At 46.8% G+C, this 24,700-nt stretch overlaps 1 long non-coding RNA gene across 1 annotated transcript; it reads left to right on the top strand.

Moving 5' to 3' along the window:
- The first annotated feature begins 2,731 nt into the window (after positions 1 to 2,731).
- LOC125524881 lies at positions 2,732 to 4,509 on the top strand. Its single transcript, XR_007291020.1, has 2 exons — positions 2,732 to 4,077; positions 4,169 to 4,509. It is a non-coding gene; the product is annotated as an uncharacterized LOC125524881 (long non-coding RNA).
- The last annotated feature ends 20,191 nt before the right edge of the window (positions 4,510 to 24,700 follow it).

The following is a 24,700-nucleotide window of genomic DNA, read 5'->3' as shown; positions in this document are numbered from 1 at the left end:
GGCATTTGCCTATCAATGACACTTGTTGTTGGGAAAATGCCACTAATCAGTGGCACTGATCAGTTGACTTGCTGTTGGGCAAGTCCACTGATCAATGCCACCTTCTTTGATGCAACTGGCACTCAACACTGCACTATCCTAAACATGGTAACATCTAAAAATAGTAACACCAAGTGCCAATAGCACCCATGTGCAGCCATGCAGATTTGGCACCATTCTAAAATGCTCCTACTACATGCACGTATAACATTCAACACAAACCCTAGCTAGAACATGTATGTTAGCAACATGAAACATGAACATGATCCTATCTAGAACATGAACATGCCATCAGTTAACATGATTCTAGCATTCATCACTCAACATGAAGAACATGCACATGCCGTCAGTCAACATGATTCTAACATTCATCACTCAACATGATTCTAGCATGAACACACCTACTAGCATGAACACAAATCATAGGGCACACAAGCAGTAGCACAAGAAAAATTATCCTAGTAGACAATGTACAAAAACAAGAACAGATCAGTCCGATTAGATTCGATTGGGATCGCATCCAATCGGATCTGCTATAATCCTATCTAATCCTATCGAACCGACTAACTACTACCACATGCCTAAGAAATAAACATCTAATCTACATCTAGGAGCAAAGATTGAGGGGTTTGACTCACCGGAGCACGCGCAGCCACGGCGACCCGAGGCCGGGGTGAAAACCCCGGCAGGAAGGAGAGAGGGGGCGGAGCAGACGAGGAGCCGGCCCCGACGATGGCATGCGGCCTCGGCCCCGTGCTCAACGCCATGCCGGAGGTCGAGAAGGACGGCCCGCCGACCGGAGAAAACCCTTGGACGGGGGTCAAGAAAACCCCCGTGGCCAATGGGGTCCCAAGAAGGGGCGGCTCCCTCGACGGCGCCGGCGCCGAGCCCAGGACCACGAGGTCCGGAATCGGCGGCGGAGCAGGAGCGGCCGGCACTGCATTGTCCGGCGCTCGTGGTGGCCGACAGCAGATGGGGGACGGCACGCACAACGCCGACGCCAGGTCGTGGCCCGAGTTCAGGAGCCCGGCCAGCCAGCGCTCCTGGATGCCGGCGATGCGCTGGTCGACTGGGGTCAGAGGGCGGCGCGACGGTGGGCATGGCGGAACCATCGCAGGAGAGGAGAGGAAGGGGCGGTGAGGGAGAGAGAGAGGGAGCGATGGGAATAGTGCGTCTGGACGGTGACAGGAGAGTGGGGGAGAGTAATGAGACGTCGCCTCTGTCTCCCGCGCTGCCCGAGGCGTGCAACTGCCTCGCACGTGTGGCCGCGCGCGGCCAGGCTCGCGAGAAACTGCCGATTCGGCAGTTTCCGCCGGGCCAGGCTGCGGGCTGCTTTAAGGTCCGTGCGGGCCTCAAACCACATGCAGCCCGGGCAACCAAACAGGCCGCGCACATCCCGCGCGGGTCTGGTTGGGCTACATGCGCGCAAACAAACACGCCCTTACTGTTCGGCTTGATAAAAGCAGTGTGGCTCAATCGCCCATGATAGAGTTGCGTGGCCTTGCACTGTTAGGAGAAACTCCCCCTCTCCCAGCAAGCCTTGCACGCCCCCTCTCTCTTGCACTCCTATCCTCATCTCTCCATGTAGTCGCCGCCGCCACCTCCAATTCTGTCCACTTCTCCATTATCGCCGCCATCGCCGACCTGTCCTTGCCTGCCTCACCTCCGCCGATTGCTCGCCGCCGCCCAAACATCCCGGCTAGCAATCGCCCCTGGCGTTGCTCCTCCTCTCCCCGCCTGCACTTTTCTCTGCTGCCGCCCATGGCGCGTTCTCTGTGCCGCGTGTGCCTGAGTTGGGGTGGGGCGTGGCTGAAAGGAGGGTGTGCGTGGAGAACGCGAGCGAGAGAAAGGATCACCGGGGGCAAAGAAATTGAGGGAATGTGGGGCCATTGGAGGAGGTGCGGCCGGGGGATATGCATGGTGGACGGCGGCGGGGCGGGCCAGCGCTCCTGGATGCCGGCGATGCGCTGGTCGACGGGGGTCAGAGGGCGGCGCGGCGATGGGCGTGGCGGAGCCATCGGAGGAAAGGAGAGGGAGGGGCGGTGAGGGAGAGAGAGGGAGGGATGGGAACAGTGCATCTTGGCGGTGACAGGAGAGTGGGGGCAGAGTAATGAGACGTCGCCTCCGTCTCCCGCGCTGCCCGAGGCATGCAACTGCCTCGCACGCGTGGCCGCGCGCGGCCAGGCTCGCGAGAAAACTGCCGATTCGGCAGTTTCCGCTGGGCCAGGCTGCAGGCTACTTTAAGGTCTGTGCGGGACTCAAACCACACGCAACCCAGGCAACCAAACAAACCGCGCACATCCCACACGGGTCTGGTTGGGCTGCATGCGCGCAACCAAACACACGCTTACTGTTCGGCTCCATAAAAGCGGTGTGGCTCAATCGCCCGTGATAGAGTTGCGTGGCCTTGCCTTGCACTGTTAGGCTAGTCATAGTGGGAGTAACTTAGCTAGCAATATAGTGCATTTAAGAAATTTTTGCTTATGTGATAAGTAATTAATGAGAGGTGGTAACATAATATATTACTGTAACATAGCGTTTTTCAAGATAAAATGAGTTTATAAAATAATAAATGAAGCCATCTAAAATACTATTATTATATTACTTTGCATTATAAAAATAATAATTTAGACTAGTGTCATATACATGACACTAGTATAGTTACTTTCCGCTATGACCAGCCTTAGGAGAAACTTCCCCCTCTCCCACCAAGCCTTGCACGCCCCCCTCTCTCTTGCGCTCCTATCCCCATCTCTCCATGCAGTCGCCGCCGCCACCTCCAATTCTGTCCACTTCTCCATTGTCGCCGCCATCGCCGACCCGTCCATGCCTCTCTCACCTCCGCCGATTGCTCGCCGCCGCCCAAACATCCCGGCTAGCAATCGCCCCTGGCGTTGCTCCTCTTCTCCCCGCCTGCACTTTTCTCTGCTGCCGCCCATGGCGCGTTCTCTGTGCCGCGTGTGCCTGAGTTGGGGTGGGGCGTGGTTGGAAGGAGGGCGTGCGTGGAGAACGCGAGCGAGAGAAAGGATCACCGGGGGCAAAGAAATTGAGGGAATGTGGGGCCATTGGAGGAGGTGCGGCCGGGGGATATGTGTGGTGGACGGCGGCGGGGCGGGCCAGTGGGAGTGCGGCCGTAGGCGGGGCGATGGTGTGATGGCCGGCATGGTGGTGGTACAGGAACCGCAGCAGCGCGCTGGGGCTGGGGCTGTGCGGGCATATGTGCGTGTGCTGTGCTAGGTGATGAGAGATTGAGAGAGAGAGTTGGGAGAGATTGAGAGTGAGATGATTGAGAGATTGACAAAGAGATGATTGAGATATTGAGAGTAAGATGCGCGAGATTGAGAGTCTATTTGTACTTTCTGCTGCAATCTGTGTTCTCTGATTATACACTGTGCTACTGCAGTTTATAATTATTGAGGCTTCAAATGCTGTTGCTGCTGCTATCTATGCTTGCTCTTATATAGAGATTGTGCTGCTATTTGTTATTGTTGCTATCCTACGCAGAGGCTTCAAATTGGTGTCGAGCACAACATGTCGACCTCGAAGAAGAGCTTGAACAACCTGCCCCCACCCCTCCTGTGAAAGCAAGCTTGAAGGTGTAGTCATTCAGGTTCGGATTCAAATGGTAGTTATAGGATATTGTTAACGTATAGAAGAGGGTAGATGTTTTAGGGGAACTTCTGGAGTTGGAATTTTTTTAGCATGGTAGGTGCCAGGTGGTCGATTGTGGAACAGAAGGCGTGGCGATAGGGCAGAGGGGTGGACGCTACAAGTGGTTGGGGTCACGAAGAAGAGGCAGGCTGCAGCTCGCCAGCACCTTTACAACTGGGATGGTGCGACCCATGTTTCCGTACTCATGGTGGTCACCGCTGCTTCATGCTGTCGAGGTTGCCACCAATGAAGCCCTCCACCGCCACCCCCTGCAATGAGCTTTAACCGCTGCCTTCCCCTGGAATGCCACCGCCCGTAGATTCCATTTAAGGATTAGTTTTGCTCATCAGGACGCCCACCAGGTCAATTATGTTTCAAGTTTTGAAGGTGGCACCGACTCTATTTAAATTTGTTCTTTAGATAGACCCATGTTCTTCTCCTGCAAGTGATGACACTGCTAATTGATTTATGGCTGCAGGTTACAAAGACTTGGAGTTCGGTGGTTCGGAGGAGTTGTACAGCAACCTGATCATGCTCTCAGAATTCTAGGGGTAAAGCTACACATGAGGAATTGAGAATTCTGAGTGCTTTCCAATATGTCTACAAATAAGTAGCTTTTGTCTGTTATGTTTTATTTTTAATTTTTTTACTTCCTGGCCTGCTGTGTGGATTTAATATCTAGGTGTTTCATATTATTAAAGAGTATGGTAGGGGTAAACCAGACCATGATGCTCTTTGTAATACAAGAATAAAGTTTGGTGTGGATGTGCACACTTCTGTTATTGATTTGCATATACATCGAGCTATAATATTCTTCAACTTTTGTTCATGTGCTTATTCTTTTCATTCATTTCTACAAGAGCTTTCATAGAAGCAATCTAAAATTTGGGATTTGATTACATAGCTTCAGGACATTATGAACATATAGTCCATCCACACTTTGAGAATGCTGAAAGCTCATCGATGCACAAACTCTTTAGAGACAAGGTACTTTAAAATAGCTTGCTTAATTAGCTCCAATGTTGTTGGATTCGGTATCAGTTGAGTTCTGTTTTTCATCCTACAACGAAATCTTGGACATATACAAACAAATCAGCTGGCTCTTTTATTTACATAATGTTTAGTTGAGATCACCTTCAGACTCTGATTGGTATTTAAGGTTAAGGATCAAACTTATTTCTTTACCAATTAAACAGTAAGTGATCATTCAAACATCTAATATGTTTCCTACTTTCCTTCCATTTGTCTCTCGGCTGTATTTTAGTTTGCCAAGTTTTGTGTTGTTACTTGTGATTGTAAACAACACACTTATCTTCGTGTCATTAATCATTGAAATAAATAAAGAAAGGAGGCATAGAGCATACACAGGACCTGCATCTGGACTTTTTGAGTTGCCCTTTGTATTGTCATGCAAGTGCTGCATATGTTACTATCATGATCTGTATACTGAAATACAACATGTGTAATTTTCTTCCTTTTCCTGGTTAATAAACAGACTACAGGGGGAAGTAATCACAACATATGTATTTTTATTGGATTCTAATCACAACATATGTATTATAAGGAAAGAAGCAGCGAAAAGCTTAAAAAAAATTAGAATCGGGACTAAAAACAAACTCTCCCTAGCTCCACAAGAAAAGTTGGGCATACATATCAACTCTTTTTTAAAGGAGAGCATATATATCAACTTTGGGAGGGGAGGGCATAAAGTTGTGATGGTAATTTATATGTTATAGCTAATACATTCATTTTCTCACTTCTCCATGGGCTTCCAAAATAGGTTGCCGTGAAATTGTTGTGTTTCACTACTTTGAAAAGAAGAGATATCTAACTGCCATGCACAATTCAAAACTAAAATCTTTATACAGTCGTCATTTGCCGATAATATGACGGAAGTTCCAATTTCGACCTTAAGAAGGTTGTATGTTTTTAGCATACATGTCTATTTCTTCTATATCAGATATATATTTTCTGCTGACAACAGTGAACCGCTCACGATGAAATGAATGATGCGTCGTCTTTGTCATCTGCTGATGTTGGTATAGCTATGGAAACTGACTCAAAAGAAAATGATGCCTTTGATCTATGTTCACTTAATCTATTAGGGAACATATTTTAGCTTCTTTTCACTCAATTTCTCAGGTATATTTTGCTTAGTCTGAATTTTATCTAATTCGTGTGGGTATTTGATAGATGAGAGCAACCCCTGCACATGTTTTAATTGTCTTATCCCTTTGTGAAGCAACTATGGCAAAAGGTCATTAGAATTTGGCCTGGCAGTAAACAACATAGTATCAGCTAACCATGGTGTCCAGATTGCAGTAATTCAGAGTGTGAGCTTCAGAAGTTCCATCCCCTGCGATAGGTCCTGCGATATATGTGTGATGTCTAGAGAGAAGCTTGATTTTAGTTCCGTTTAGTTGAGTCAAGTTCACCCATGCATAATTTCAGAAATTTTTGTGAATATGTGCTATAATTTAATTTTAGTTCTTTGAACAAGGTTGTTTGAGTAGTAATTCAGCCTGGTGTTGTCTGAGTAGTAATTTAGCCTGGGGATGCATAATCTAGATCGATATGGTGCGTGTGGAGCCTGCTTACTGCATGAATGTAGCAGTTATCTGTTTGTATTTGAGATAGATATCGGAGGACCCTCCTAGCAACTTCACTTATCTTTGCTCATGGTAACCAATGGTGCAGGCAAAGGCAGAGCTAGACTGATCTAGAGATGTCCCGCCTCCTCTTCTTTCTGAATTTTTAGTTGTAGCTTTTTTTGATTGGTAGATGTTTTTTTGCTTTTAGATCCCAAATCTGTTGTAGGTTGGATGAAGGCTAACAATATGCCTGCAAGAGGGGGAAATGTGAACCCCATGACTGAAGAATGGCGCAGCAAAGTGCGCGTTAGTTTCTAGTACAGACTACACTTGGTGAAATAATCCATTGGTCATTTCAACGACAATTTTTTGCCGTCCATACCTGAATTGTATTATCGAATGCTCCGAAGTTCTATACTCATGCTTCGTATCCATACTATCATGGTATGACTTGGAATGTAAAGTGTAGCAAAAGCTCAGGCCATAACTTTACTGGAAATATCAGTGAAATGTCGAAATACCCTTGATAAACCATGCCAAACATTTTATGGCATGCTTATCTTAACTATTTTGATGGGAGTATCCTTATTTCCTCCATTGCCACCATGTTGGCGCCTACCAAGGAAGAGAATGAACAGGAGAGAAAAAACCTGCATTGCGACCAAGTTTGTTGGTGCCAGCCAAGAGATATCGAAATTCTATTGCGACCAAATTTATGTTGGCGCCAATAGTTGCTATTTTGTTACACCCGATCCCGAGCCTTGAATCGAAATGATGAAACTTTATCAAGTCTGGTGCGACCGTTAAATAACTACAGTGCCAGCCACCGACCTTAAAGGGTGAATCGCCACTGGCTTAATTTTGTTTTTTTATCAAGCATGATGGGATCAAGAACTGTACGATGCTAGCCATTAGACTTGTTTTGTTCGCGTTCACAAGGGTCAGGTGCCCTCCAACGGCAATAGCCTACGACGAGTCCCCTTGGAGGTACGCACTCATGGAAAATAAGGAATTGTATTTCAAGCTGATGCATGTCTTATGCAACCTTGTCTGTTTCTTTTCACACATTTGTGTATGTGTGTGTAGGTAACATGAGCAAGGTTGATGTGGACAATCTAAGTAGAAAGCCATCATATCAGATAAATCGTCAGAGAGGCAGAAAAACCATAGTTGTTGCCCTGCCTACGACAATCAACTCAAATCTGTGAATCCTCAAGAGAGAACGCTAGCGCATCAAAAGAATAAGCAGGGAAGGTTTAAAAAACCCTTCACCATGGTAGAAGCAGTCCTTGGGCAAAGGAGTAAGGAAGAGGCCCCATTGACCTTAGAATATTTGCAGGGACTGACCATATCATCGTATCGCAGCTCCGTGGAGAAAATTACTCATGATGCCACACCCGACCGATTAAACGTGAGACTGTATACAACTAGCAGTGATACATAGTTACTGGATAACATGACTTTTTTTTTTGAGACAAAGGGCGGCGTGCATGGGGAATTGCTTCAACGAGGTTCAAAGGGCCTTCTCTTCATAGAGTAGAATTTTTTATACTAGCAAAACTGACGTGCATACAGGCCTTGCTTCATTTCCTGTAGGTCAGGCTCATATGCAATGAACATCTATATATATTTTGGTCAGGCTCATATTGAGAAGAATGTTGAGTAATGCCCCCGTAGAGTAGAGTTGAGTTCATGCATATCAGGCACACGATGCAGTAGAAACATGACTTTGGAAGACAGTTTAGTGCAATTATAAAATAACTGATGATCTTGCCTGTTAGGATAGAAAATACACATATAAATATGAAGTATGCCAGTACTGACTGACATAACGGATTTTTTCTTGCCGGGACAGATCTTTTTTTTTGTAGCGAATATCCATGCTATCATTTAATATACATCTGTGAGGATGAATATAATCACACTAGATATGGAGAAATGCCCATACCACATGCTAGGAAAAAAAGTTTTTATTCATTCCCACTGCGACCAAATGCAGTGATGGTGCCAGCCAGTAGTTAATGCCTCTGATTTACCAGGAAATTGCCACTGGCATGGAATTTTTATCAAGTGAGATGCGATCGTAAAACTGCATGGTACCAGCCATCAAGACTTCAAGGGTTTCACATATTCGCACTGGCCGCACTGGCGTGCTTCACCGCTCCCATAAAATATGAAGTGTCAATGCACTAGAGCGACACTTCAATGTAGTGGAAATCGTGCTAGAATATCGTCGACACTATGAGGGAACAAGGGGATGGTGTTGCCCCTGGTGTCTTTTGTTGTGATCATTAGGCAGTGACACCACCAACGATGATGCATAGATTGGTGTAGAATATAGCTAGGCGTCGTAATGTTGTCGATACTATGGTAAAACCAGGGGATGATACTGCCCCCGGTGTCATTTGTTGTGATTGTCAGGGCGATGCCACTAGTGATGATGTATAGGTTGATGTAGAACTTTAGGCGTCAGAATGTTGTCGATAGTATGATAAAACCAGGGGATGGTATTGCCCCTAGTGTCATTTGTTGTGATCGTCAGGGCGATGCCACCAGTGATGATGCGTAGGTTGATTTAGAACTTTAGGCGTCGGAATGTCCTCGACGATACTCGTCCAAGGGATAAATTTGCCCCCTTGCGGAAGTGTTTGGTGACAAATGTGATTATCAAGTCCACCAAAGTTGTATCATGTACATTATCTTCATGCCACAAACGATAATTCAATATTGCGACCAATATCATACCACAATGAGGAAGTGCATTGGAAAGTGATTTGTATGTGTAGGGAATGTTCATGCCACATGTTGAATTGGATATGTTTAACCGAAAGCTCATGGTACAAACATAAGATGTTAATATTGTAGTGGTTGAAGGAAATATGCCCTAGAGGCAATAATAAAGTTGTTATTTATATTTCCTTATATCATGATAAATGTTTATTATTCATGGTAGAATTGTATTAACCGGAAACTTAGTACATGTGTGAATACATAGAGAAACAGAGTGTCACTAGTATGCCTCTACTTGACTAGGTCGTTAATCAAAGATGGTTAAGTTTCCTATCCATAGACATGAGTTGTCATTTGATGAACGGGATCACATCATTAGAGAATGATGTGATTGACTTGACCCATCTATTAGCTTAGCACGATGATTGTTTAATTTGTTGCTATTGCTTTCTTCATGACTTATACATGTTCCTATGACTATGAGATTATGCAACTCCCGAATACCGGATGAACACTTAGTGTGCTATCAAACGTCACAACGTAACTGGGTGACTATAAAGATGCTCTACAGGTGTCTCCGATGGTGTTTATTGAGTTGGCATAGATCGAGATTAGGATTTGTCACTCCGATTGTCGGAGAGGTATCTCTGGGCCCTCTCGGTAATGCACATCACTATAAGCCTTGCAAGCAATGTGACTAATGAGTTATTTGCGGGATGTTGCATTACGGAACGAGTAAAGAGACTTGCTGGTAATGAGATTGAACTAGGTATTGAGATACCGACGATCAAATCTCGGGCAAGTAACATACCGATGACAAAGGGAACAACATATGTTATTATGCGGTTTGACCGATAAAGATCTTCGTAGAATATGTAGGAACCAATATGAGCATCCAGGTTCCGCTATTGGTTATTGACCGAAAGTGAGTCTCGGTCATGTCTACATAGTTCTCTAACTCGTAGGGTCCGCACGCTTAACGTTCGATGACGATCGGTATTATGAGTTTGTGTTTTGATGTACCGAAGGTAGTTCGGAGTCCCGGATGTGATCACGGACATGGCAAGGAGTCTCGAAATTATTGAGATGTAAAGATCGATATATTGGAAGGCTATGTTTGGACATCAAAATGGTTCCGGATGAGTTCGGGCATTTACTGGAGTACCGGAACCCCCCGGGGAGTCAATGGGCCTTATTGGGCCATGGTGGTAGAGAGGAGGAGGCGGCCAATGTGGGAGTGCCCCTCAAGCCCAATCTGAATTGGGAGGGGGGGGGGGCGGCCCCCCTTTCCTTCTCCCCCTCTCCCTCTTCCTTCTTCTCCTACTCCAACTAGGGAAAGAGGGAAACCTACTCCTACTGGGAGTAGGACTCCCCCCTTGGGCGCGCCATGAGAGGGCCGGCCCTCCCCTCCTCCGCTCCTTTATACATGGGGGAGGGGGGCACCCCATAGACACACAAGTTGACAATTGTCTTAGCCGTGTGCGGTGGCCCCCTCCACAAATTTCCACCTCGGTCATATCGTTGTAGTGCTTAGGTGAAGCCCTGTGCCGGTAACTTCATCATCACCGTCATCACGCCGTCGTGCTGACGAAACTCTCCCTCGGTCTCAGCTGGATCAAGAGTACGAGGGACATCACCGAGCTGAACGTGTGCAGATCGCGGAGGTGTTGTGCGTTCGGTATTTGATCGGTTGGACCGCGAAGACGTTCGACTACATCAACCGCGTTACTTAACGCTTCCGCTTTCGGTCTACGAGGGTACGTGGACACACTCTCCCCTCTCGTTGCTATGCATCTCCTAGATAGATCTTGCGTGATCGTAGGAAAATTTTGAAATACTGCGTTCTTCAATAGTGGCATTCGAGCCAGGTCTATACGTAGATGTTATATGCATGAGTAGAACACAACGGAGTTGTGGGCGTGGGTATATACATATTGCTTGCCGTCACTAGTTGATTCTTGATTCAGGGATATTGTTGGATGAAGCGGTTGAGACCGACATTACGCGTACGCTTATGCAAGACTGGTTCTACCGACGTGCTTCACACACAGGTGGCTAGTGGGTGTCTGTTTCTCCAACTTTAGTTGAATCAATTTCAATGAACATGGTTCTTTCTAAAGATCAAAAAGCAATCACTATACTACGTTGTGGTTTTGATGCGTAGGTAAGAACGGTTCTTACTAGAAGCCCGTAGCAGCCATGTAAAACTTGCAACAACAAAGTAGATGACGTCTAACTTGTTTTTGCAGGGCATGTTGTGATGTGATATGGTCAATACGTGATGAGATATAAATTTTTGTATGAGATGATCATGTTTTGTTAAAAGTTATCGTCAACTGGCAGGAGCCTTATGGTTGTCTCTTTATTGCATAAGATGCAAGCGCCATACAATTGCTTTACTTTATCTCTATGCGATAGCAATAGTTGCAAAAGCAATAGTTGGCGAGACGACCATGTTACGACATGTTGATAGAGATCAAGATGATGGAGATCATGGTGTCATGCCGGTGAAGATGGAGATCATTATGGTACTTCGGAGATGGAGATCAAAGGCACAAGATGATGATGGCCATATCATGTCACATATTTTGATTGCATGTGATGTTTATCTTTTATGCATCTTATTTTGCTTAGTACGACGGTAGCATTATGAGATGATCCCTTACTAAAATTTCAAGGTATAAGTGTTCTCCCTGAGTATGTACCGTTGCGACAGTTCTTCGTGCTGACCAGGTGATGATCGGGTGTGATAAGCTCTACGTTCACATACAACGGGTGCAAGCCAGTTTTGCACATGCAGAATACTCGGGTTAAACTTGACGAGCCTAGCATATGCAGATATGGCCTCGGAACACTGAGACCGAAAGGTCAAGCGTGAATCATATAGTAGACATGATCAACATAGTGATGTTCACCATTGAAAGCTACTCCATCTCACGTGATGATCAGACATGGTTTAGTTGATAGGGATCACGTGATCACTTAGATGATTAGAGGGATGTCTATCTAAGTGTTAGTTCTTAAGTAATATGATTAATTGAACTTTAATTTATCATGAACTTAGTCCTGGTAGTTTTTGCATATTTATGTTGTAAATCAATAGCTCGCGTATAGCTCCCCTGTTTTATTTTTGATATGTTCCTAGAGAAAAATAAGTTGAAAGATGATAGTAGCAATGATGCGGACTGGGTCCGTGATCTGAGGATTATCCTCATTGCTGCACAGGAGAATTATGTCCTTGATGCACCGCTAGGTGATGGACCTATTGTAGGAGCAGATGTAGACGTTATAAACGTTTGGCAAGCTCGGTATAATGACTACTTGATAGTTTAGTGCGCCATGCTTTACGGCTTAGAACCGAGACTTCAAAGACGTTTTGAACGCCATGGAACATATAAGATATTTCAAGAGCTGAAATTGGTATTTCAGACTCATGCCCGAGTTAAGATGTATGAGACCCCTGACAAGTACTTTGCCTACAAGATGGAGGAGAATAGCTCAGCTAGTGAGCATGTGCTCAGAATGTCTAAGTACTACAATCACTTGAATCAAGTGGGAGTTAATCTTTCAGATAAGATAGTGATTGACAAAGTTCTCTAGTCACTATCACCAAGTTACTAGAACTTTGCGATGAACTATAATATGCAAGGGATAACGGAAACGATTCCCAAGCTCTTCGCGATGCTGAAATTGGCGAAGGCAGAAATCAAGAAAAAGCATCAAGTGTTGATGGTTGACAAGACCACTAGTTTCAAGTAAAAGGGCAAGGGAAAGAAAGGGAACTTCAAGAAGAATTGCAAGCAAGTTGCCACTCCCATGAAGAAGACCAAAGGTAGACCCAAGCCTGAAATTGAGTACTTCTACTGCAAAGGAAATGGTCACTGGAAGCGGAACTGTCCTAAATACTTGGCGGATAAGAAGGATGGCAAAGTGAACAAAAGTATATATGATATACATTTTATTGATGTGTACTTTACTAGTGTTCATCGTAGCCCCTGGGTATTTGATACTGGTTCAGTTGCTATGATTATTAACATAAAACAGGAGTTACAAAATGGACAGAAACTAGTTGAGGGCAAGGTGATGATGTGTGTTGGAAGTGATTCCAAGGTTGATAAGATCACCATCGCACACTCCCTTTACCTTCGGGATTAGTGTTGAATCTAAAATAAATGTTATTTGGTGTTTGCGTTGAGCATAAATATGATTGGATCATGTTTATTGCAATATAGTTACTCATTTAAGTCAAAGAATATTTGTTGTTCTATTTACATGAATAAAACCTTCTATGGTCATACACTCAATATAAATGGTTTATTGAATCTAGATCGTAGTGATACACATATTCATAATATTGAAGCCAAAATATGCAAAGTTAATAATGATAGTGCAACTTATTTGTGGCACTGCCGTTTAGGTCATATTGGTGTAAAGCGCATGAATAAACTCCATGATGATGGGCTTTTGGAATCACTTGATGCTTGCGAACCATGCCTCATGGGCAAGATGACTAAAAGTCCGTTCTCCAGAACAATGGAGCGAGCAACTGACTTATTGGAAATAATACATACTGATGTATGCGGTCCGATGAGTATTGAGGCTCACGGCGGGTATCATTATTTTTGGACCTTCACAGATGATTTGAGAAGATATGAGTATATCTAATTAATAAAACACAAGTCTGAAACGTTTGAAAAGTTCAAAGAATTTCAGAGTGAAGTGGAGAATCATTGTAACAAGATAATAAAGTTTCTACGATCTGATCGCGGAGACGAAATATTTGAATTGCGAGTTTGGCCTTCAATTGAAACAATGTCGAATAGTTTCGCAACTGACGCCACCTGGAACACCACAGCGTAATGGTGTGTCCGAACGTCATAATTGTACTTTATTAGATATGGTGCGATCTATGATGTTTCTTACCGATTTACCATTATCGTTTTGGGGTTATGCATTAGAGACAGCTGCATTCACGTTAAATAGGGCACCGTCTAAAAATCCGTTGAGATGACACCATATGAACTGTGGTTTAGCAAGAAACCTAAGTTGTCATTTCTTAAAGTTTGGGGTTGCGATGCTTATGTGAAAAAAAGTTTCAGCCTGATAAGCTCAAACCCAAATCAGAGAAGTGCGTCTTCATAGGATACGCAAAACAAACTGTTGGGTACACCTTCTATCACAGATCCGAAGGCAAGATCTTTGTTGCTTAAAATGGATCCTTTCTAGAGAAGGAGTTTCTCTCGAAAGAAGTGAGTGGGAGGAATGTAGAACTTGATGAGGTAATTTTACCTTCTCCCGAATTGGAAAATAGTTCATCACAGAAATCAGTTACAATGATGCCTACACCAATTAGCGAGGAAGTTAATGATGATGATCATGAAACTTCGGATCAAGTTACTACCGAACCTCGCAGGTCAACCAGAGTACGTTCCGCACCAGAGTGGTACGGTAATCCTGTTCTAGAGGTCATGTTACTTGACCATGACAAACCTACGAACTATGAGGAAGCGATGATGAGCCTAGATTCCGCAAAATGGCTTGACACCATGAAATCTGAGATGGGATCCATGTATAAAGAATAAAGTATGGACTTTGATTGACTTTCCCGATGATCGGCGAGCCATTGAGAATAAATGGGTCTTCAAGAGGAAGACGGACACTGATAGTAGTGTTACTATCTACAAAGCTCGAATTGTCGTAAAAGGTTTTCGACAAGTTTAAGGTGTTGACTATGATGAGATTTTTCTCACTCGTATCGATGCTTAAAAGTATGTCCGAATCATGTTAGCAGTTGCTGCATTTTATCAAATCTGGCAAATGGATATCAAAACTGCATTCCTTAATGGATTTATTAAAAAAAGGAGTTGTATATGATGCAACCAGAAAGTTTTGTCAATCCTAAAGATGCTAACAAAGTGTGCAAGCTCCAGCGATCCATCTATGGACTGGTGCAAGCATCTCGGAGTTGGAATATGCGCTTTGATGAGTTGATCAAAGCATATAGTTTTATACAGACTTTTGGAGAAGCCTGTTGTCGGTGTCAAAACCGGCGGATCTCGGGTAGGAGGTCCCGAATTGTGCGTCTAAGGCGGATGGTAATAGGAGGCGGCGGACAAGATGTTTACCCAGGTTCGGGCCCTCTTGATGGAGGTAATACCCTACTTCCTGCTTGATTGTTCTTGATGATATGAGTATTACAAGAGTTGATCTACCACGAGATCATAGAGGCTAACCCTAGAAGCTAGCCTATGGTATGATTGTCTGTTGTCCTACGGACTAAAACCCTCCGGTTTATATAGACATCGGAGGGGGCTAGGGTTACACAAGGTCGGTTACAAGGGAGGAGATCTACATATCCGTATTGCCTAGCTTGCCTTCCACGCCAAGGAGAGTCCCATCCGGACACGGCACGAAGTCTTCAATCTTGTATCTTCATAGTCCAATAGTCCGGCCAAAGGATATAGTCCGGCTGTCCGGAGACCCCCTAATCCAAGACTCCCTCAGTAGCCCCCGAACCAGGCTTCAATGACGACGAGTCCGGCACGCAATATTGTCTTCGGCATTGCAAGGCGGGTTCTTCTCCAAATCTTGAATATCTAAGTAGTGTCCGGCTCCCATAAATGTTGGACTTCTTGGCTTCTGCGCCCAATAAGGCCCATCTTCCACGCGTCAAGCGAATGCGAGGAGCCATGGCGTTTTTTACATTTGCCCCCCTCACTAGGTAAGTAAATCGCCTATTAAAGGGATGGGGATTCTTAGATCCAATCCACACCATCTTCCCACGGCGAGAATCCATCGGAGCGCTCTCCGGAAAATCCATTCCATCATGGCCGGCCATCGCAGCTCCTCCTCTCGCTCCCGTAGCCCCAAGCCCGGTGATTGGGAGAAGTGTTCCGTCCCACACGGCCGATTAGTAGAGTTGCAGACCCAGGGATTTCTCCCTCTAGCGTATATGGTTCCCGTCAGAGCTGGGCTCGCCACTTATAATGGCGGGGAGCAAGCGGAGAGCTTCCTCAATCCCTCCAAGGGGGAGCGGGTAAGCCTTGTCCCTTACTTACTAAGGGGACTCGGATTTCCGATTCATCCGCTCCTCCGCGGACTCCTGGAGTTTTACGGCCTCCAGTTGCATAATTTCACCCCCGCTTCCATATTACACATCGCCGGCTATGTTGCCATTTGTGAGTTGTTTTTGGGCTGCGAGGCTCATTTCGAACTGTGGAAAAGGCTATTCTGCCTTGTGCCCCGCACACAGAAGGGGTGGTTTATCAAGTGGGCGGAGCCGAAATATGGCGCATCGCCGAGACCGGATACCCATCCGGTACTCCAAAGAAGACATCCGAAGACTGGCCTTCGGAGTGGTTTTACATGGAGGACGTCCCTCTTCCAGACCCTGTTCGGCGGGGTCTTCCTGAGTTCGACAATGCTCCTCTGAAGAAACGTCGAAGTTGGCGCCCACGGAGCCCCCAGGAGGAAGATAACGGAGAAGTCCTTTATCTGATGAACCAGATTAAAGCGCTGGCTCAATCAGGATTGAGAACAATCGAGGTTATGTCAATATGCATAATGCGGGGGGTGCAACCACTTCAATATCGAGGGCACCCCCTGTGGTGTTTTAACGGGGAAGACGATGCCACCCGTTGCGGGCGCAAGGGACCGGACTCACCTGCTGCTTTAGCAAAAGTTCTATCCGAGTTATTCAAGGGAGAGGAAGAGGAGTTCATCCACATTAAACCACAGGATGGATTCTCCATGTACAACCCTCCAAGCTGGGTGAGTTGTACCCTTTTTACTCTCAACCTTCCCGCATTCTTCGTCGTAGGTACTCACCTTGTCGTTTCACGGCAGGAACTACGAAAAGTGATAAGGGAGGTCAACAACACAGCTCCACAACCAGAGGACCCTGGCCGGGCCCTCGATCCCGGACTTGAAGAGGATCCGGACATATTCGTGGAGCTGATAGACAGGCAATTCTATCAATTGAGTTGCGACGACGTCATGGTGGCCATAACGGCCGACTATCCTGGACTACTCCCTGCGTCGCACGTAAGAAAAACCAAAGTCCCAACTCCCCAAAAAGGATTCCCTTTTATGCACTTCACCTACCATACACGTATGGTGTCTTACAGGGAAGGCCTTTGGGACGCCGTGCCGAACCTGCATCAACTCGCCAACAAGAGGCGCCGAAGCCAGGTAGGCAAAAATGGAAGGCGGTCAGGACGGAGACGCCAGCACTGAGGTATAACACAAAACCTCATTCCGTGGTTGTCATCTTGCTTAAAATATAATGACATCCGTGTTTCCTAGAAAAAATGCCCGTCAGACTATATCCGGAGAGGCTGTCGATCACGCCTCGACCAGTCGGGCTCCAGGGTCGGACATAGAGGCGGAAGCTAACGCGAGGCAGACGCCGGATGTTCCTCCTACAGAGGATGTGGACAGACTATCCGCTACAAATTCTGAAGTGGAGAGCGCCATGAATCACAGGCGTCGCCGGGCCGTACTCCGTGACGCTTGTTTCTCACCAGAGGCATTTGATGCCTTCAATTCCGGAGACGCGTACATCCGTGCTGCTCAAAATGGTCTAGCCAGAGCCACAGACCAGTATGTAAGGGATATACGGGTAAGTAAATCTGACGATTATATGTATTAGTAGCCCCTGAGACTTGAAACAGTTGACACAACTGATTTAAGGATCATTTATTTGAGTAGGTTCTTACAGAGAAGAATTCCCAATTGTCTCAAGAGATGGAAGAGTGCAAGGCCCAGCTAGGGGCCGCTGTTGCCGCGTTGAGGGAGTCCGAGAAGGGTCCCTCTGGTAACACCTGTTTCCCTTGCAAAGAAGGCAGGTACCAGATTGTTGGGGAACGTAGTAATTTCAAAAAATTTCCTACGCACACGCAAGATCATGGTGATGTATAGCAACGAGAGGGGAGTGTGATCTACGTACCCTTGTAGACTGACAGCGGAAGCGTTATGACAACGCGGTTGATGTAGTCATACGTCTTCACGGCCCGACCGATCAAGCACCGAAACTACGGCACCTCCGAGTTTTAGCACACGTTTAGCTCGATGATGATCCCCGGTCTCCGATCCAACAAAGTGTCGGGGAAGAGTTCCGTCAGCACGACGGCGTGGTGACGATCTTGATGTTCTACCGTCGTAGGGCTTCACCTAAGCACCGCTACAATATTATCGAGGATTATGGTGGAAGGGGGCACCGCACACGGCTAAGAAAACGATCACGTGGATCAACTTGTGTGTCTAGGGGTGCCCCCTGCCCCCGTATATAAAGGAGCAAGGGGAGGAGGCCGGCCGTCCCTATGGCGCGCCAAGGAGGAGGAGTCCTCCTCCTAGTAGTAGTAGGACTCCCCTCTTTCCTACTCCTACTAGGAGGGGGAAAGTAAGGGGGGAGGGAGAAGGAAAGGGGGGCGCCGCCCCTCCTCTCCTAGTCCAGTTCGGACCAGGGGGGAGGAGGCGCGCGGCCCACCCTGGCTGCTCCTCCCTCTCTCCACTAAGGCCCATAAGGCCCATTACTTCTCCCGGGGGGGTTCCGGTAACCCTCCGGCACTCCAGTTTTCTCTGAAATCACCCGGAACACTTCCGGTGTCCGAATATAGTCGTCCAATATATCAATCTTTATGTCTCGACCATTTTGAGACTCCTCGTCATGTCCGTGATCACATCCGGGACTCCAAACTAACTTCGGTACATCAAAACTCATAAACTCATAATATAACTGTCATCGAAACCTTAAACGTGCGGACCCTACGGGTTCGAGAACAATGTAGACATGACCGAGACATGTCTCCGGTCAATAACCAATAGCGGAACCTGGATGCTCATATTGGCTCCCACATATTCTACGAAGATCTTTATCGGTCAGACCGCATAACAACATACGTTGTTCCCTTTGTCATCGGTATGTTACTTGCCCGAGATTCGATCGTCGGTATCTCAATACCTAGTTCAATCTCGTTACCGGCAAGTCTCTTTACTCATTTCGTAATACATCATCTTGCAACTAACTCATTAGTTGCAATGCTTGCAAGGCTTATGTGATGTGCATTACCGAGAGGGCCCAGAGATACCTCTCCGACAATCGGAGTGACAAATCCTAATCTCGAAATACGCCAACCCAACATTTACCTTTGGATACACCTGTAGAGCTCCTTTATAATCACCCAGTTACGTTGTGACGTTTAGTAGCACACAAAGTGTTCTTCCGGCAAACGGGAGTTGCATAATCTCATAGTCATAGGAACATGTATAAGTCATGAAGAAAGCAATAGCAACATACTAAACGATCGGGTGCTAAGCAAATGGAATGGGTCATGTCAATCACATCATTCTCCTAATAATGTGATTCCGTTAATCAAATGACAACACATGTCTATGGTTAGGAAACATAACCATCTTTGATTAACAAGCTAGTCAAGTAGAGGCATACTAGTGACGTTTAGTTTGTCTATGTATTCACACAAGTATTATGTTTCCGGATAATACAATTCTAGCATGAATAATAAACATTTATCATGATATAAGGAAATAAAATAATAACATTATTATTGCCTCTAGGGCATATTTCCTTCACAGATAGTATGCGGCATTTATGCAAATCTAACAATAGATGTTGCAGGTGACCCCGGAGTGAATCCAGAGGCCGTAGTGGTGAATGGGGCATGTGCTGATCGACAGCTAAATGCTGGTGAGCGCGTTCTTACGTGAGTCAGGCAGGAGAAAAACAATCTCCAAGACGCCCATACCCGTCTGGGCGAGGAACTGAAAGATGTCCGGGCCCAGCTAGCGGACTCTGTGAAGGAGAATAAGCGGCTTCAGCGCGTCATTTTTAGTAAGTGCTTGAACGAACTTTTAAAGGAGTTCGGCGAAGAAGCTAGCTGACAGAATTGTGTCTACAGGTATGCTGACGGGTCGTCCCGCGGAAGAGATGCCCGGGTCTTCGGGTGATCTTCTACCAGAGCTCTCACAACTGCACGAGCAAGTTCGGCAGGTGATGCAGGGTATTGCCCAAGCCTTGTGGCCGTTCGCATCCCTGCCAGGAGGCATGGGAGAGCTTGTAGAGAAGCTCAAGGGAGCGCGGCGGCACTTCCGATTATGGAAGATATCAGCTTGCCGACAAGGTGCGAGGGAAGCCTGGGCTATGGTGAAGACGCGATACACCAAAGCGGACCCAAACCACACGGCCGAGGTCGGGCCTGTGGGGCCTGATGGGAAGGAGATTCCCGTTAGTTTAGTGTATGATCAAGTAGAATTAGCCGCAAAGTATTCAAAACAGGATTGTAGGCTAGACAGCCTGTTGGATGGTATAGAAGAAGAATTTAATCAGTCTTAGTGACTGTGTACTTCAAGTGACATATGTAATGTCCCTAGCCGGATTGTAAATCATTTGTCATGGCGGACCTTTTCGCTTCAACCTCTGGACCTGATAGTCCGGAGTGTATCCAAATACCTGCTCGATTGTGTAAAAACCGGGTTATGCATGGAAACCAGGCATAGGGGTCATAAGTGATTGAACAGACAAGTACCCAACTAGCTATGTTATATTACATGGGTAGTAAGAAACATCTTCCAGGGAGAATAGTTCTGTTAAGGGTTCCTTTCCCTGGGTACGCATGCCCTAATGTGCATGTCCGAACTGCGAAAAGGAACGCAGGCTATAAACATCTGGGGGCATTTTTTCAAATTAAATAAAAGTCATCTTTTGTTCGTCGATTGAATATTCCCTTAAGAACGCTAGCTTTCGGCTTCACCTAGTCTGAGGTACACATCCGGCTGACCCGGCAGTAACAATCGCAGAGGTGCTCCCCTTATACCCTAGCCGAATTAACGGGAACGTAGGGCATAAATGCAAGAGCCAGGCAACCCAGCTTGGCCAAAACATAAGTCATATCGATGCATATAATGGCGAAAAAGGGTACATGCAGAAGAATAACACATGCGCGGGACATAAGGTCCGGAAAAATAGTTATATTAAGCTTCAGTATAAGAAGCCCCCAGGTATAATGAGCGCGGCTAGCGCGGCGCGAGTGCAACCAAGACACAAGTTTAGCCCTTTAGGGACCGGATGAGAAATAAAAGGAGAGGAAAGAGAAAAGACAGATATGCAAAAAATTGACGGAGGTGAGGGGGCGAACATATAGTCCGGCGCTAGGCGTAGAATCGCCGTAGTCTGGCTGCGTTCCATGGGTTTGGATCGAGTCGATTATCCGATGCATCCCGTAGACGGTACGCTCCACCGGTCAGAACTTGGTCAATAATGAAGGGACCTTCCCATCTGGACTTGAGCTTGTTCTTTTTCTTCTCCGGCAGGCGTAGAACTAGTTCGCCAACGTTGTAGGTTTTGGCCCATACTTCTCTGCTTTGATACCTTCGAGATGTTGCTGATAAGATGCGGAACAGGCCTTTTCCACGTCACGCTCCTCCTCCAGGGCGTCCAAACTGTCCCACCGATCGAGCTTGGCCTCTTTTTCCTTGTACATGCGCACTCGAGGTGAGTCATGAATTATGTCGCAAGGCAAAACTGCCTCTGCGCCGTACACCATAAAGAACGATGTGTATCCGGTAGTGCGATTCGGCGTGGTACGCAGCCCCATAGTACGGAGTCGAGCTCCTCTACCCAGTGCGTGTTTGATTCCTTTAAGGACCGCACTAGTCTGGGTTTAATGCCGCTCATGATAAGACCATTTGCTTGCTCAACTTGACCGTTAGTTTGCGGGTGATAGACAAAAGCATAGTCGAGCTTGATGCCCATATTGCTGCACCAGAGTTTCACCTCATCGGTTGTAAAATTCGTGTCATTGTCAGTGATGATGCTGTGGGGGATGCCATAATGGTGTACAACCCCAGATATGAAGTCTATCACCGGTCTGGATTTAGCCGTCTTGACGGGTTTGGCTTCTATCCATTTGGTGAATTTATCCACCATGACCAGTAGGTATTTTTTCTTATGGGTTCCCCCTTTAAGGGGTCCAACCATGTCAAGCCCCCAGACCGCGAAGGGCCAAGTAATGGGGATTGTTTGGAGGGTGGTAGGCGGCATATGGCTTTGGTTTGCAAAAAGCTGGCAATCGACGCAATGTTGGACCAGATGCCGCGCATCTGCCCGGGCCATCGGCCAATAAAAACCTGTACGGAAGGCCTTGCTTACAAGGGCCCAGGCTGCGGCGTGGTGGCCGCCGAGTCCGCCATGGATTTCTGCCAAATGCTTCCGATCTTCCTCTTTGGAGATGCACCTTTGAAGGACTCCGGTAGTGCTTTTCTTATAAAGCTCTCTCTCATGGACCTTGTAGAATTTAGATCACCGCACTATGCAGCGTGCCTCGTTTTGGTCCTCGGGTAGTTCCTGCCTGGTTAGGTAGGCCAGGAATGGCTCTGTCCAGGGGGCGATGACGGCCATTATTACATGGGCTGAAGGTGTTATTTCGGTGGCAGAGCCTCCGATTGTGTCAGAGTGTTCGGTATCCGGTGTTGTGGCCGGATCCGGGCTATTATTGCTGGTGTCCCCTTCCCATACCACGGATGGCTTAAACAGTTTTTCCAGGAAGATGTTAGGTGGGACAGGGTCGCGCTTAGCGCCGAGACGGGCGAGGATATCCGCCGCCTGATTATTTTCCCGAGCCACATGGTGGAATTCAAGCCCCTCAAACCGAGCTGACATTTTGAGAACGGTGCTGCGATATGCCGCCATTTTCGGATCCTTGGCATCGAAGTCTCCATTTATTTGGGATATTGCGAGGTTTGAATCCCCACGCACCTCCAGACGTTGAATGCCCATGGAAACTGCCATCCAGAGACCATGCAATAGGGCCTCATATTCGGCTGCGTTATTGGAGTCTATGTATAGTATTTGGAGTACGTATTGAATTGTATCTCCAGTGGGGGGCGTCAGGACGACGCCAGCCCCCAGACCAGCCAGCATTTTAGAGCCGTCGAAGTGCATGATCCAATTGGAGTACGCACCGTACTCTTTAGGGAGTTCGGCTTCTGTCCATTCGGCGATGAAATCAGCCAGCACTTGTGACTTGATGGCTTGCCGTGGTTTGTATGTTATGTCGAACGGGAGGAGCACGATGGCCCATTTGGCAATCCGGCCCGTGGCATCACGGTTGTTTATTATGTCGTTGAGTGGTACTTTAGAGGCCACCGTGATTGAACACTCTTGAAAGTAGTGTCGTAATTTCCGGGATGCCATGAATACCGCGTATGCTATCTTTTGGTAATGTGGGTACGGTGATTTGCATGAATACCGGCTTTTGAAGTGGAAATTTATGTCCGTCTCTCGTTCGACGACGAGCACTGCACTTACAACTTGGTGCGCTGTCGCTATATATAATAGTATTGGTTCGCCGACATTTGGCGCGGCCAAGATTGGGTTGGTGGCCAGGATGGCTTTTATGTCTTCCAATCCGGCCGTGGCTGCGTTCGTCCACTCGAAGTGTTCGGTGCGCCGAAGAAGGCGATAAAGGGGGATTGCCTTTTTTCCTAATCAGGCGATAAAGCGGCTTAGGGCCGCCACACATCCAATTAACTTATAGATTTGCTTGAGGTCGGTTGGTGTAGCCAACTGCGACAGGGCTCGGATTTTAGCCGGATTTGCTTCAATTCCTCTACTCGAGACGATGAAGCCCAGGAGCTTTCCGGCGGGTATGCCGAAAACGCATTTTTCCGGATTGAGCTTAATGTCGTATGTTCGGAGATTGTCGAACGTGAGCCTCAAGTCGTCTATTAAGGAGTCGACGTGTCTGGTTTTAATGACCACATCGTCTACGTATGCCTCCACTGTCTTGCCGATCTGCTTTTCCAGACATGTCTGAATCATGTGCCGATATGTTGCGCCGACGTTTTTGAGCCCGAAGGGCATTGTGTTAAAACAAAAGGGGCCGTATGGAGTGATAAATGCCGTTGCGTCTTGATCGGACTCTGCCATCTTAATCTGGTGGTAACCGGAGTATGCGTCGAGGAAGCACAATGATTCGTGTCCGGTAGTAGCGTCGATGATTTGATCGATGCGAGGGAGAGGGAAGGGATCCTTTGGGCAAGCCTTATTAAGGTCCTTGAAGTCGACGCATAGGCGCCATGATTTGTCCTTCTTTGGTACCATCACCAGGTTGGCTAGCCAGTCCGGATGTTTTATTTCTCTAATGAATCCAGCCTCCAGTAGCTTGGCTAGCTCCTCTCCCATGGCTTGTCGCTTAGGTTCAGAGAAACGCCAAAGAGTCTGCTTGACCGGCTTGAATCCTTTTAGAACATTGAGGCTATTCTCGGCCAATCTGCGTGGGATTCCTGGCATGTCTAAAGGATGTCAGGCGAATATGTCCCAATTCTCGCGCATGAACTCCCGTAGTGCGGCATCTACAACGGAGTTTAACTGTGCCCCGATGGATGCTGTTTTTGTGTGATCCGTTGGATGGACTTGGAATTTGACTATTTCGTCCGTTGGTTTAAAGGAGGTGGACTTGGATCTTTTGTCTAGTATCACGTCGTCCTGTCCACTGTAGAGCGCAACGTGGTTAACTCCTCCGCCACAATGGCTTCGGATAGTGCCTCGAGGGCCAGTGCGACTGTTTTGTTCTCGGCGCGGAGTGCTATGTCCGGATCACTAGCTAGAGTGATGATTCCATTGGATCCGGGCATTTTGAGCTTCATGTACCTGTAATGGGGTATGGCTTGGA

Source organism: Triticum urartu, chromosome 7 (genome assembly GCF_003073215.2).
Source record: "Triticum urartu cultivar G1812 chromosome 7, Tu2.1, whole genome shotgun sequence".
Classification (NCBI taxonomy): Eukaryota; Viridiplantae; Streptophyta; class Magnoliopsida; order Poales; family Poaceae; genus Triticum; species Triticum urartu.
This window is presented reverse-complemented; position numbering and strand designations above follow the sequence as displayed.